Genomic DNA, 14,061 nt, shown 5'->3' with positions numbered 1-14,061 from the left:
CGTTAAACTTTGGATCAATTGGACTCTCATAAGGTTTCCGGCTTAATATTTTTAGGTTTTGTAGACAATTGTTGACTGATTATGAACCGCTTTTGACGTCAATAACATCAGACAAAAAACCAGTAAAAGAGCATCAAAAAACTTTGCCGTCTAAGTTTAACTTGTTGTCTTGATCGTTGTTTACACATTGCTTTATATATGCTAATAACACGTTGATTTGTACGTTTTGGAGCGCATACATGAAATGAATTGAATCGTCCGAAATACTGTTGTATCAGAGTTAACAAATTGTCTTTAAAATTATTATTTACGTTTTAAAAATATACCGCTATGTGCATACAGCGCACACGCTCAGCAGAACTCCGGTTCCAGAAAAGTCTATAGTCTATAGGGATTGACTAGTTTGCGGAAGCTAATTTCGTCTCGACGCCTTTTTTTAAGTAGGATTCTTATAGATTGGGAATAGGATTCTTATATAAAACTCGATAGCTGAAGAGAAATTTTTCAATAAATTTTTCAATACTTATTCTGGTTAAAAAGCAAAAACTCAATATATAACCAACTCAATGAGAAAAATGTTCAAGTAAAGAAATATTGATCTTACCAGTAGGATCCTAGAGGACGCAGTTTTTGTCCAGAGGTAATAGGGGGAAAAAGCCGGTCTGTTTTACGGTAATACTAAGAATATTTTGAACCCAAAAAATAAGAGATCTATAAAATAATCAATCCAGGAAAACTGAGAGAGGTTGATCCCATTATGATCTGTGTCCTAAAACTATCAGAAACAGGAGGGATGAAAACATTATTTGCAAAACAGCCTACGTAAAATTTACCCAACAAACAGATGTAGACAAAAAATAGGGAATCAGATGAGAGCAGTAAGCTTTGATTTTTGACATTCAAGAATTTGATCGCTAAAATTTGAACGTTATTATCTGCTAACAACTTGACAAGGTCAATTATCAACACAGCGAATCAGTGCATCCAAAGAACCTACAGAGACTATCTTTCGTTCTATTGCATTTATTCGTTTATTAATTTATATGCTGATATGAACGTTTAAATTTAAACAGCTGCACACCAAAAAATAGCAATTTCTAAAAATAAGAAAAAAATGTTTTGTTAAATCACACCCTCTCCCGGTGTTAGTTATAGAAACAAAGCCTGCACACCCAAATTTGCAACCTTTCTACAACTTGACTTCAACGTTTTAAAATTAGGTAAAATTCGAATGTCAAAAATTGATTAAAAAGCTCATCAGAAAGAAACACGGAGAACTGCTAAAAACAACTGTTTTGCTAAAGCTTTTCTAATCAAAGCTTCTTGAGAAATGAATTCAGAATTTAAAAACCCGGTAAGCTAAAAACACAAACCTTTGACATTTCAAAGGATTGTTAGATTAAATGCTTTTAAAAGCCAATGCAAAAATTTATAAAAATCAGCCGTTTTGAAAACAACAACATGAAAACCAGTCAAGTTTAACCTTTGTCGATCAGGGTATTTAACGAGTAGATAGAAGTTAAGCTCACAATGTAAGTTCTCAGTTGAGCTCACAAGGCCAAACAAAAACAAAAAACGAGTTCAAAAAACTAGAAAAGAGAATAGACATAATTGTCTCGCAAAATTCGAAAGTTGGATATAATCGCCTCCAAAAAATATCAGAATTTAGCAGAATTTAGCTTGTTAATAATGGAACTTACCACCTGTATGATTAATCTTTCTGATAAAATTTGCTATCATTACCCCTATCCTTCCCTCCCTCATGAGTTTTTAACTGTTTAATCATATCATTATTCAAGGTCGAGATATCAACGCAAACAATTGTCAAATATATGTAAGATATGAGGCAAATACGATTAATGATTTTAAGAGTTGTGATTTTTAGTGCTTTTTGCAGGAAAAACCGCAAACAATAGGATAATTCGCCACAAAAAATAATGTAAATCTTTTTAGTGAGGGAATTTTTCCGTGATTTTGGATTTTTTGCTGTCAAATTTTTGTTCGCAACGCTGACAGCTGTGTTGAGGTGTCACCGCTAAGAATCGCTAAAAGATGTTAGATATGCGATGAATTTGAGTAAAAAGTGTAAGATTGACGCTCAATGCGATGAATGCAGTGAAAGAAAATTTTTCACTGCTACCAGCAGAATGCAGTGGAAAAAATTTTTTCACCGCTACCAGCAGAATGCGGTGAAAAAAATTTCACCGCTATATTTGCAAATCCTATAAATATTCACCGTTAATTTCAACTCTTATCTTAAATTCACAGGAAACTTTATTGATGTAAGGAAGAGATGGCCCAGTGGAATAAGAAGTTGTTGACAAGCAGGTGTTGAGAGGTTAAAACCCGTGTACAGCGGTTTTATTTTATGTAAGAAATGCGGTGAACAAAAATTTCCACCGCTAAAAACCGCAAAATTTTGAAAAAATTCACCGCATTCAACGCTAAAATATGCAGGCGCTTTGTGGTGAAAAACGTTTTTTTCCACCGCTTTTTAAAGCTAACCGTACATTACATTTTGGCCAAACCTCGATCCGGGTCACCGCTCAAATGTACGGGCGTTAACGTAAATTAAGGTAAATTTTCGCCGTACTCAAGTTTAGGTAAGATTAAGGTAAAAGTTACCTTAAGTTTACCTTAACCACAGTTTACCTTAACCCCACTAAGGTAAATTTAGCAAAACTTGTTTAGTGCAATTTGCGGTGAAAACTGTTTCTTTTCAAGATATTCACTGCAGTGCTTCAATAATTATCTTAGCAAAGTCTCGAGCTGGGGGGGGGGGGGGGGGGGTACATTAAAACTGGGCATTTTTCATCAGAAAGCATAGAGATTCCTTTTCCAATAATGGTCAGGGGTGTGATGTCAGGGATTATCTGTTGTTCAATCTTCTTCAATCGGGCAGCAGACTTGAGATTGAGTGGTTTCCCAATCGTGAACTTTCTGATGATGCGAAGAACTGCTACATCCGCCTGATTGTAAACCGCATTTTCGTCGGCCCTGAATTGGAAACAAGATAATTTATCTCGATATTAATACTTGACCATGTAATTAAAAACTTTTCAACAGGAGGGACAGCTTTAATAGTCGAAACAAACGAAATAACTTACATTTGTTATATTGGAAATGGGAACTTTTAATTCCTTGAGTAGATTGAAATGTTTACAATAGATGATGCTGTTTTAATAGATCTATTCAGTTTCGTGGAAACTTTATTAATCATACTTCAAAAAATTTCGACCCTTTTTTTGTTATTTTTCTGTACAAAAATCTTTCACTTGGTTCCATTATTCATAGCTCTTCAGTTCGAAATCTTTTTGCAATTAAAAACGTTCTGTTCTATTAACTTTCTCGCCTGTCAATCAAATTTTTGAAATACTAATTTGAGTATAAATGGTATGTAAGATCAGTGAATGATACAGGAATTTTGGCGTGAAGCAAACTTTCACTGCCCCGTTTATGAAAAAAAAAACTGAGGTGAAAATAATTTTACATTATCATTTGAAGAACTTAAACAGCATGAACTTTACTTCGGGATGCACACAATATCGTAATAAGACCAAATCGCTCAAGCCATTTTAGCATGAAATTGTTGAGTTGCGAGTATGGATGTTTGAACTGAAATAGATTATTAATCCCAATTATTTGCAAATATTTTGTATTTTTTTCCTTGTGTGTATAAATTAACTGCATCAAAGCATCCGGTCTCTTGCAAGAGAAAAAAGTCCATATTCCCGCATTCATCGTTGATCATATTGGAATAACATTTCAATAAACTTCCGTTTGAAAAATTGATCAATGTTTACATTTCCTTACAAACCAGATGCCAGCGGAACAAGCAAGTTGTTACTTGAGTAGATGAAATGAAAAAAAAAATACAGATGAAAATTATTTTCACAGGAGTAATTGAAAGCACGTGTTTTAAAAAGTGAAATTAACTCCAACTACTAAGCCATGCGTACTCAGCAGTCGATTGTTGGCACAAATTGTGAATATCGTCCCCTGGAATTGATTTTGCTCTCTAGTAACGAAATGCTGCTACATGGTTTGCTTTGAAAAGCCTTTGAATAGCTTTAGGTGTTTCAGTTACCCATTTTTATATTGTAGTCCGGTGGTCTTGTTCATTAATCAACCCGTATTTCAAAGGTTCAAAATATTCCCATATTTCAAAAGCGCTGTTGCTCTGGAGCAATATTAGATCTAAGAGGCCTACAAGTTCTGTGTATGAGAACGTTTTAAAAACATATCATTAAGAATGTGAAAAGCTTCTCTTGCAAATATAAAAGAGCTTGCACCTTGTCATGCAGACTGGCAATTTGTCATTAAAATAACCATTACCGTAATTAGTTCATGTCTTAATTTTCACATTTTCAAGGGCAGTTTATTTAGTTCATTTCATTAAATCCATATCATCAGTCAATTGAGTTTCAATCATCCTTTTCAGGTTCCATACAGGAAACTGTCTTTTCACCTGTATAAACAAATCTAACTTCCTTTTTTGTGTATGAATAACTTATGACCTCTTTTAACTTCCCTTAATCTTCATTTTGTTTAAATTTCATTCTCATTCTATCATTTGTGCTCAAACAATTCAGTTGAAGTTAAACTTAGTCGACTGCTTTTCAAATCTATGCTCAACAAGCTCAAAGGGTCGCGACTATGCAATTTCAAAAGTGAGATTCTAAATCAATCTCGAAAATTTGGCAACGGCACCGCAATTGCCCGATACAAGCAAGCAGTGGTCAATTGTGGACCAATTAACTAAATAATCAGCTAAGCAGTATAACTTGGCGCAGTCAGCTACTGATTCCCGTAAAATTCCCCTGCTTATCGACGCTTTCTGGGAGAAAGCAACCATCGCGCTACCTCTTTCGAGGGAGAATTGGACGTAACAATGCAAATTTGCACTGTTGGCCAACGAAGTGATCCAATTACATATTCTTCTCAAAAGACCACCGACGACTGTCACAAACCCACCAGAACTTGTGTATAAGGAACCAGTGAAAACTCACACTCGGGAAACTGAACGTGATAGAAAGATCCGCAATCAACAACTAAAGGCAACGTGGCAAAACAGATGTAAGAAGATTGACGAAATCGGCATTTTGTGCGACGACAAACCTTGGGAGCATTGTGATCAAAAGGAAGCCTGACTTCTCTACCTTTGTATTGGGACCGAGGGTCACAGGGTTTTCAAGAGCAAAAACCCGCATTTCCTCATCAAAAAGGAGTCGACGAAAGAACTTCGGCGTGTAATGGAGGAATTCTTCATGAAAACTCGGAATATAACTTATTACCGTTTTGTTTTCTTCTCGTCAAAACAGCAAAAAGGGGATTCTGTGGAGAGTTTCTATGGGAGACTCATAGAGCAGGCCGCAAAATTGTAGCCTAGGAGATGAGGAAACAACACTACTTCGAGGTACTTTCAATTTTAAAATGTTTGACTTTGATACCCAAAAAGAGCTTCTCAAAGAAACAGTGCCACCAAAAGTAGCTATTCATTTGGAAATAGGAGCTCAAAATCAGCAAAAGATTAATCAAAACTTCAATACAAACGCTCAATCAGTGAAGATAGTCAACAACTTTCTTGGCCGCAATCTCACCACGAATTACCAAAACCAACCGAAAGACTACACTCACTATCCAACTGTCCCCCAAAACTACCAAAATATTAGCTTTTGCGGGAATTGCGGCCAATGTTGGAGTCATAATCACTTCTAAATATGCCTTCCAAACCGCAAGAAGTGCAATTATTGCGGATTGCTAGGTCATTTCGCTAATTAGCGTCGAAAATCAAAATCACATTCCAATTATCAGAGCCTCAACAAACAAATGTCAACCAGATCGACTCTACAACCCCCAAAAGTGAAGATGAGGAATCTGTCAACTACATAACTAGTTATCAACAGCCATACAATTAAGTATTTAACTCCAACTACGATAGTGGTTCCGATGAACACGTTGCTGCTATCGCTAGTGATGCGCCACATCAACATTAACCACTCAATGCCAAAGTTCAGTGCGGAAAAATTACCGGAAACTCGATGATCGACTCTGGTATTGTGTGTAGCTTAGTCACAAAAACTCTATCCAACAAAATTTTACAAAGTACCCCGGCTGCACGTTGGATATCTTCAAAATGTGATACGAATCTCAAGATCTTTTGGAACGAACCGATCGAGGTTCTTGGCAAAACTGCAACCACTTTTGTCTACAATGAATGGATATGTGACGACGGACGCATGCGTTGCTGTGGTATGGAAAGGACACAAACTCATCATCGGAAAGGACTTCTTCAGCAGTCTTGGCTTGGAAGTGGTGCAACATCAAGAAAAAAAGGGGTAGATTCTAAAGCCCTCAACAAATCCATTTACAAAAATAAAATCGAATGCCTATCATAGAAATTTTATTAGATTCAATCCTACAACGTCTAAGTAACACACAAAATGGTCACCAAGCATATGTTTGAACCATGGACTTCAAGAATGTATATAGTCAACATTAATTACACAAAGACACTGCAAAACATGATAGTTTCAATTTTATTTGCGGAGAATCCACAAGTAAATACAGACTTAACACTGGAGTTTATGGCCTCATGTAAAGCCAGCTGAATCTCAAAAATCAATGGACTGCACACTTGTAGATCTTAAAAACACGTATTCTTTTCTAGTTGATATCGTAATAGTTAGTACCGGATCCCAAACTGACCAGATCAACTATGTCGTCAAATGCCTCAAAAAATTAGATGAGGATCATCTCTATATCAACAAATTGAGTGGCTATCCCCACTAGGAAATAAAATTGCGGCTACTTTAGCAAGACCACCAACAACGACACTTAAACCTTTAAGATCATTCCTTGAATCCGTGCATTATATTAGCAAACTTATACCAAATCTGGCTGAACTTTGCCATCCCCTTGGACCAGTTTCAAAAAAATCTGCAAAATTTGATTTGACTTAGACACAAACTAAAAAATTCAACATTATTAATTTCAAAATAGCAAAAAGCAATGAAAATTGCCCATATAATCAAAAACTAGGCGTCCGAGTAAAACACGACACCTCTCGTTCTGGTTTTAGTGCAACACTTGAGCAAAATACTCCAGGCGGATGGAAACCTATAGCATTCGCATCACGATTTTCAGTGAAAGATGCAGTGTAAACGTATTAGAACTTTTGGGATTCGTCTGGTCAATTGATTAATTCAAATACTACTTCTATGGCAAAAATTTAACAAAAATTCCTTTACCCTAGAGCAAAATTATCAATACTTAAGGAATATCGCTCAAATAAATCTTACCATAGCCGGCGTTCTTAATGGATTGATCGCTTACTCCCTTACAATATCGCCATAGAACACATGCCAGGAGACAAAAGAGCCTTGTAGACTATATCTCTCGACATCCTTTTGTAAAGCAAAGAAAAATTCAACTTGTGATGAACATTTTGTGGTGGCAACAAGATCCTAATTGCGGGACCCTTAAAGTTTTATTAAACATAAAACACTCACATTAAAAAATTAATTAGCTTTCTGAAGTCGAATTCACCTCTACCTAAACCGATTACGTCATTTGCACCGAAAACACCGCCTCTGAAAAGCGAAAAAATACAAGTATAGAATAAGTCAATTGCATCGCATTCACTTTTTTTCATACATAATTGCCAATTGTATAGCAATTTACACTCCAGCTTAATCCTTTCAACCCCAACTTTAAAACGCCATTCACGACGCAAATTCCCTCATCACATTCAAAAACACAATTTGCACTAAATTCTCTGCGATTACACAAATCAGTTTTCATTAACAATTTTGCTGCGAATTTATTGCAAAAGGCGGGCATTTAAGAAAAGCAACAATCTGATTAATTCAGCCCAATTAGCCCCACAATTGATACCAAATCAACTAATCACACACATAATTTCTAAAATAGGCGCGAATCTCAAATTTTCCTCATATAATTACCGAACACCAAAAAATAGCTCGCATTCTGCTCAAAATTTTTCGTAGGTCAAAAACTTTGATAATCACTCCATAAATTCTACCTCAAGCAGCTACGAACAAAATCTGCAAAGCCTACACCCACAAAAGCCCTAGTAACTTTCATGGTCAAGTCACCCCAATACGACGCCAGGGACAAACTCTTCCAATACGGAGACGACACCCTCACCGAGCGCAAAGGACACTGTGGATTATTTAAGGTTCTCGGAAACAACCAATTGCATCTTCGGCAAGAAGTTATTGGCCATCCTAACAGGAAATTATGCCAATTTAAAAGATGTTCTGAACTGCATGATCGGGGATGACGAAGACAGACTCAAGGATATCAGTCGTTACATGTACTCATATTGGCGCGATATGAGTTTCAAACACTAGTGTTGATGCATTGATGAGCGCATAGCCATTCCAAAAGCAATCAAGGCTGCCGTGCTAAAAGATATTCATTCCACCCACCCAGGGAGCTTTGTCTTGCTTTCTCTGGCTCAGAATATATGGTGCCCATATATTCACGTCGACATACTAGCTAATGAGTGAGTGCAAGGCCCGCACGAAATTGGTAGGAGTTTGAAACCAGTGGCTCCGCATAGAAAACGGTTACCATTACCTAATTTTTTGAACCGAGTGACGAACTCTAAATGGATTTTGGCGGACCTCTTATTAATGAAAAAGAAACAAAACGAAATTTTTTAACAGGCAAATGTGATCGGTACTAAAAATACCCTACTATAAAAACGGTAAATAATGCTCCATTCCAAATGTAATTTAGAACTTAAATACATACATGTATAATAACGGAGTACCTGAAACAATTAGGTTAGACCAAGCTAGATGTTTAACAGAGAAAATTTTGAAGAAATTTGTTTAGAAAATAATATAGAACCAAAATATGCCCCCACCAATGGTCATAGAACAATAGACCTTGTTGAACGTCTTATTCAAGCTATTAGACAAAAATAATAATGTATGAAAGGTCATTTATATAAAAAGTTCATTTTACAACATGCAATACATGCAACCATTCAAAAGCTTTGGAAAACTAAACAAAAAACAACAAATATAACACCATTTTTAGCAAATTTTGGCAGAAAACGCAATACTCCAGCATCCAATATTAAAACGAAGCCAAACAGTAAAAATTTAAATTATACTGAAATAGTTAGATATTACTTAGACGAAGATACGATACTAGGCCGATCGTACCTCACAGACTTACAGTGGGTTGATGCTGAAATGTGCTCAGAAGCAGAAATAGAACGTGTCAATTTCGCCGCAAACGTCCGTGTTGATGAGGAAAAACAGAAAATGAAGTACGAAGAGAACAGTCTAATGTGGTCCGAAGGTATTTTTTGACCTTTACCACGGAGCGCAAGGAGTTTTCAAGTAAAGATCGCCCAAAAAACCATTCCCCGCGAATTGACAAAAGAGAAATTTAGAGGGGCTCTTTGAGAAAAAAATATGCAAAACTCGATTGGACTTAGACACAAACTAAAAAATTCAACATTATTAATTTCAAAATAGCAAAAAGCAATGGAAATTGCCCATATAATCAAAAACTAGACGTCCGAGTAAAACACGACACCTCTCGCTCTGGTTTTGGTGCAGCACTTGAGCAAAATACTCCTGGTGGGTGGAAACCTATAGCATTCGCATCACGATTTTCAGTGAAAGATACAGTGTAAACGAATTAGAACTTTTGGGATTCGTCTGGTCAATTGATTAATTCAAATGCTACTTCTATGGTAAAAATTTAACAAAAATTACCGACCCTAGAGCAAAATTGTCAATACTTAAGGAATATCGCTCAAATAAAGCTTACCATAGCCGGCGTTCTTAATGGATTGATCGCCTACTCCCTTACAATATCGCCATAGAACACATGCCAGTAGACAAAAGAACCTTTTAGACTATATCTCTCGACATCCCTTTGTAAAGCAAAGAAAAATTCAACTTGTGATGAACATTTTGTGGTGGCAACAAGATCCTATTTGCGGGACCCTTAAAGTTTTATTAAACATAAACAATTCACATTAAAAAATTTAAATAGCTTTCTAAAGTCGAATTCACTTCTACCTAAACCGATTACGTCATTTGCACCGAAAACACCGCCTCTGAAAAGCGAAAAAATACAAGTATAGAATAAGTCAATTGCATCGCATTCACTTTTTTTTCATACATAATTGCCAATTGTATCGCAATTTACACTCCAGCTTAATCCTTTTAACCCCAACTTAAAAACGCCATTCACGACGCAAATGCCCTCATCACATTCAAAAACACAATTTGCACAAAATACTCTGCGATTACACAAATCAGTTTCCATTAACAATTTTGCTGCGAATTTATTGCAAAAGGCGGGCATTTAAGAAAAGCAACAATCTGATTAATTCAGACCAATTAGCCCCACAATTGATGCCAAATCAACTAATCACTACATATTTTCTAAAATAGTCGCGAAACTCAAATTTTCCTCATATAATTACCGAACACCTAAAAATAGCTCGCAATCTGCACAAAATTTTTCGTAGGTCAAAAACTTTGATAATAACTCCATAAATACTACCTCAAAATGCTACGAACAAAATCTGCAAAGCCTACACCCACAAAAACCCTAGTAACTTTCATGGTCAAATCACCCCAATGCGACGCCAGGGACAAACTCTTCCAATACGGAGACGACACCCTCACCGAGCGCAAAGGACACTGTGGATTATTTAAGGTTCTCGGAAACAATCAATTGCATCTTCGGCAAGAAGTTATTGGCCATCCTAACAGGAAATTATGCCAATTTAAAAGATGTTCTGTTCTGCAGTATCGGGGATGACGAAGACAGACTCAAGGATATAAGCCATTACATGTACTCATATTGGCGCGATATGAGTTTCAAACACTAGTGTTGATGCATTGATGAGCGCATAGCCATTCCGGAAGCAATCAAGGCTGCCGTGCTGAAAGTTATTCATTCCACCCACCCAGGGAGCTTTGTCATGCTTTCTCTGGCTCAGAATATATGGTGGCCATATATTCAAGTTGACATACTAGCTAATGAGCTAATGAGCACAAGGAGTTTTCAAGTAAAGATCGCCCGAAAAAACCATTCCTCGCGAATTGACAAAAGAGAAACTTAGACGGACTCTTTGAAGTGTTCGCCCCAGGGAGCACAGATGGAAAGGTCAGCCCATCAAACAGCATAATGAAAGAGCCGAATAAGCCCGAAGTACGAGTACATAACTCGATATCGCTAAACATAGAACTAAAAACGAGCGAGAGACAGAATTAGAACCCTAAGCTGAAGGCACACTACACTGACTACGCAATCACCAAAAAACAGCGAGAAGACTTTAAAACAGAAGATTCTGAATCATAAGAAGGATTTTTTGAGAAGGACCTTGGTAGCAAAAAGGTGACGAGATCAAGGAAACAGCCTGATGATGTCAGCGTCATATCATCAGGTCAATCGCGCATTTTAAAAACAAGCAAAGTGTTGAGAGCCTTTAAAATGCTAAACCCCAAAAGAAATTCCAAGCTCGAAGGGGCATTTCTAAACCAGCCATATTTAACTCAAACAATCGCAGCTCCACCGTCACAAACATTTTCTCCAGGCCCATCATATAAACAATACTTAGAAAAAAAAACGCTCTGTTCAAGTAAGCAACACGTCTGATATCGACGCATCCTCATTTAGGCAAAGCAAAAGGCAGCTCAAGAAACAAAAGAAAGACTCTAATCCAGGAAATACAGGATACGTATTGCTATTCAACCGAACCTCCTTTATTCGATACAGCATTCATAAGCACGGTCTCTCCAAGATACCCTAAGGAGCGTTGTACAATTGAACCAAATCTAAATCTTCCAACTGAGAGAGAGATTACTGTTCTCGAGGCTGAGCAGCAATCTGACAATTCTGATTAAAATTATCTCGAAACTCAAAAAAAACATCAGATGATCATTTAGTATATTAATATTTTATTTCTATTTTACAGGTGAATAAATAATAATTTTCTGGTTTTTTATTAATCTTTACAACAGGGGTAAATGTCATACGGACTGGATTTTTGTCATTAAAATATCCATTAACGTAATTAGTTCATGATTTAGTATTCCCATTTTAAGGGCAGCTTAATTAATTCATTTCAAAAAATCCTTTTTTATTGGCAATTTGAGTTGCAATCATCCTGCAATTTTTAGGTTCTAGACAGGAAACTGTCTTTTCACGTGTATAAACAAATCTAACTTCCTTTCTTATGTATGAACAACTTATGATCTCTTTTAACTTCCTTTATTGATAATTTTGTTTAAATTTCATTCTCATTCTCTTATTTGCGCTCAAAGAATTCAGCTGTAGTTAAACATATTCAACTGCTTTTCAAATCTAAGCTCAACAAGCTCAAAGCGTCGCGAATAGCCAATTTCAAAAGTGAGATGCTAAATCAAACTCGAAAATTTGACAATCGCACCGCAATTGCCCGTTTCAAGCAAGCAGTGGTCAATTGTGGCTCACTTTACTAAATACTCAGCTTAGCAGTATACCACGTCTCTCATAAAATTTCGATTTGCTTTTTGAGCCATAATAATACACATTTAATGAGCTCCTAGGTTGATTGATTGAATTGGTCATTTGGTTGGGCAAAAACTTTTATGCCTTCACAAAAATCAACAAAGCTACCTATTAAAAGGCAAAGTAAAGAATCAAAAATCAGAGAGGCATAAAAATATATAGTCGTAAATTTTAGCTACAGAATGGCGGACGATTAAAAGTGTACGTTTTGTAAAGTTTCAAACTCACTTTTCTTGTGATCACTCCTGCGAAATATTCACTTTTCAGCTGTTCTTACTTGAAGATGGAGTTTGTTCACTGCTGTGATATTACCTAGGAGAATTGAATTTATCGCTTCAACAAGTTGTTGTGCCTGTTGTTGTAAGGATAGTAAGTTTTCACTAAAAATTTGGTGGTGTAAAGTAGAGGTTCGTGTGCTAAACAGATGTTTTTTTAGATTAGTCAAGTTTACGGGGAGACCTTTTTATGACTCGGCTTCAGATAAATTGGTCCGCTTTAAAAAAATGTTCAAAAACTGAATAATTTGTGTTTAAAACTGATGACTTGGTCTATGGTTAATGTTTGCCTAACCAACTTTGGACAACCAAATCGGGACAACACTGAAGATAAAACTATGGTTTTCAAATACTTGGTGTCTAAATAAAATGAAAAAGCATTCGCTATATAAAAGTGAATAGAGTTTTGTCATTCTTTGATAGGCGAAAATTTACAGATTAGATTTTTGTTTGTTGCACATGATATAAGTTGTTATAGTTTTTTCAAATTAACATTGCTCACCCACTCAAACCTGTGAGAAAATTTTCAATATTTGTTAAAAGCTATCTAGGACTGTTCTTGTTTGCATTTGATTTTCGATTGTAATTCTTTTCTTGTCTCAGTTTTTGATATTTGTGCTTTGTTCTATTTTTTTGCAACCGTCAACGTCGATTTGATTAGGCTACTGCTTATTGTGAAGCCTCAACTTTACCACGAAACATTCATATATATTCATTAATAAAAAGCCTGTTGCTTGTCTCATGCAGATTCAGTGAAATTTATTGGAGTAAAAACTGACAAAAAAAAAGATTTTAGGGAATAACATCTGATAATACTCTAAAGTCGCTGTAATGCCTGTGTGTTGCAAAAGAAGATTTATGGCAACCAAATAAAGACCTCCGATGATTTTCACCCTGAAAATCATTGTTTCGAGTTTTTTACGCTTTCTGATCAGGTCCGAATTGTTTGTGTTGGGACTACTTTAAACTGCAATTCCGGAATAAAAACTTGTAGCATTGCGTTAAAAATGTTCCTTATTTTGTCATTTATTTCCAGTACAGTGCAAAAACTCAAATTGTAGCAAAAATCGGGAAACCGAAATGACGATTAGAGATAACCACCAACGTTTTTGTATGATTTTGATTTTGCAAAAAAACGCAATCATAAGCTATTTTTCTTTTTTAAAAAAAGAAACGAATTGGCAAGCGTTAATTCAGTTTTTCTGTTTTCCACTCAACGGTTGCAAATTTG

Source organism: Convolutriloba macropyga, unplaced genomic scaffold (assembly GCF_964194025.1).
Source record: "Convolutriloba macropyga unplaced genomic scaffold, txConMacr16.3 SCAFFOLD_1104, whole genome shotgun sequence".
In the NCBI taxonomy this organism is placed as follows: domain Eukaryota; kingdom Metazoa; phylum Xenacoelomorpha; order Acoela; family Convolutidae; genus Convolutriloba; species Convolutriloba macropyga.
Note: the sequence above shows the minus strand (reverse complement) of the source record.